Genomic DNA, 2,389 nt, shown 5'->3' on the forward strand with positions numbered 1-2,389 from the left:
TGGACATTTGCAGTTTTCATCCTGCTATTTTGAATCAGCTCAAATCGAGCTTAATTTGGCCCTTAATCGTACATAAATGGATCTCACAATCCTTAGAAATTAAGGCCGTTTTGCAGGGGCAAATCTAGCTTGGTTGAAAATTAGCTAGATCTGTAGAACGGTCTTTTTGTTAAGTAAAAAAAGATAAAAAGAAGTGATCGTGTTTCATCAGAAGAGAGCTGGATGCTGGCTAGACAGATTAAATGGTTACCGAACTGCTACCAAAAGTCCGCAAGCCAATTTACTAGATAGATACCAGCTAGTTTTAAGATACGATGAGGCAATTGCAGCGGTTGCTGTGTTTGTTCTAGCTCCATTACTGCATGACCCAACTTACTTGCTTACTGCACTGACATTTTGTACAAATTAACTGCACTGGCATTCGCTCGCATTTCGCCACTACAAATCATATATACATAATCTGTACAGATCTCTCAACGAACTGTACAGGGATACTGAACTGGCCGTAAATTGTGACCACCTTGACAAACCTCTTTTTTCTATGTGAGCCTCCCTATAAAGTGCAAGAAAATGCGAGCGTTAGGACGTCCTTGCTATTTCAAAGCATGTTTTGCAACTTGTGTGAAAACCGCACCATCAAATAATAAAAAAATGACTGAGTTATGGGCCCTAGACGAGGTGGCCGAATAATTGTGTTCAGGAGTGTACTGCGTGCTACTACGTAGTGCTCGACTTTCGACGAGTTACTTCGCTGTTCCAGACTTCCCTGCTATCGAAATGAGCTCAAGGAAAATCAATACGACATTCAGTGATCGCGATGACGACACTCAAAGCTATGGAGTATTCGCAAAACAAGAGGATACCATACAACCACCAGACGTACACGCTGGAAAGACTACGAATGAGGCTGATACTTGAATTAGTGACAGTGATCGAAGTCAGGCTAGTAGGAAAGGTAGAACACATAAGGGAGCCGCTGATGTAGACGTGGAAATGCGAGACGTTGATTTGATTTATGTGCCTAGACAGTTTAAATTGTCACATGTAGAATCCGAATACATGGCCTATGAATTCAATTTTTCTGACTACAACTTAGAAGCTAGCTTTTTACCAGGTAGTAATGATGATGACTTGGTATGGATCGACGACGCACACTTCAATTTTGTATGCGATCGCCAGTTACCGATGTACGCCCTTATTGGTCGATTTTCACCAATCCTAACCTACCATCTAAATCTGTTTAGACTCGCACCCAACCTGTGGCACACAGCCTAGCAGAGCTCAAAACACACAAAACTGGCCCCGACAACGAGGCCTCTACGCTCAGGCTTGTTTATTGTCCAACTACACAGGCCTCTAGCTCGACCGCTCGAGCTCCACAGCTCAAGCGTTCGGCCAATCAAGAATCGCTCCACAGCCCCCCCCACTCCTTACCCCACCCCACCCCCTCACCCAACGATGGCGTAGCTAAGTGGAAGAGCACAGGGCTGTGCCTTGGGGCTGCTAATTCGAATCCAGCCGTCGCCATCTTTTTGATTGCGGGGTGTAGGCTCATCACGGGCAAGCGGCTGAAGGCGTGGTGCTCTACCTGCTTAGGTATCTGAGTAAAGTAATATGTGGTTAGGCTGTGTACGTTATGGCAAATGTGTGTGATGAATTTGCTAGCTCTTCGTTCCTGTTGCTAATCCTTGACTTTTAAAACGTCTTGGGTGTAGCCAGGAGCGGGGTCGCGAACGGCTCCAGACTGGAGGTTTTTTTTGGTGGCGCTTAATTCTGTCGTTTAGGTCTCTTTTGCTGTGAAGAGCCTGCAAGTGCTTAATGACGGCGCTCGACCCACGCGAGCTGATATCTTTCTCGCCGTTCAGGAAGGCAAGTACGGTTTTCTCTGTTCTGGCCCAACTGAAGACCACAGTCACGATAGTCGTCAGCCTCTTGGTGTCGAACAAAACCGTCTTCAAAAACAATCTATATGAAGACCACCAGCAGCTTCGCTCTCGACCGCTTTTGTTTTTGCGCCAGTGCGTACCAGCGTGAATCTTGAGCGTACCACGCAAACCACGTAGCATGGAGGTGAGCTGGAGATCCCTGGCGTTGTTTTTTGCTTAGCGTGCGAACTTCATCTGGGTATTCATGTGGACAGCTTCATTTTCTTGGTGTAGATTCGCTGTTTTGCTTAGCTTCGAGTGCATCTATGTGAGGGTCCTGCCGCTTGATGTGCTCGATAAAGTGCTAAATCACAGCCGCTTGGTGGTCACTGGTCTTCTGGTTCTCGCTTGGTTCTCTTGGCTGCTCATCGTCGCTGTGGGTGGGTGCCTTACGTGTCTTGGCGCCTTCATAGGTAGTGGATGAAGCTGTCAGGTACGAGGACGATGCAAGCAACTCGGCTGGT

At 46.8% G+C, this 2,389-nt stretch overlaps 1 pseudogene across 1 annotated transcript; it reads left to right on the plus strand.

The window, feature by feature from the left end:
• The first annotated feature begins 1,457 nt into the window (after window positions 1-1,457).
• Window positions 1,458-1,527, plus strand: PITG_27198 (annotated as a pseudogene). The gene has a single exon. The product of its transcript is annotated as a tRNA-OTHER (tRNA).
• The last annotated feature ends 862 nt before the right edge of the window (window positions 1,528-2,389 follow it).

Source organism: Phytophthora infestans, genomic scaffold, assembly GCF_000142945.1.
Source record: "Phytophthora infestans T30-4 supercont1.16 genomic scaffold, whole genome shotgun sequence".
Lineage (NCBI taxonomy): Eukaryota > Oomycota > Peronosporomycetes > Peronosporales > Peronosporaceae > Phytophthora > Phytophthora infestans.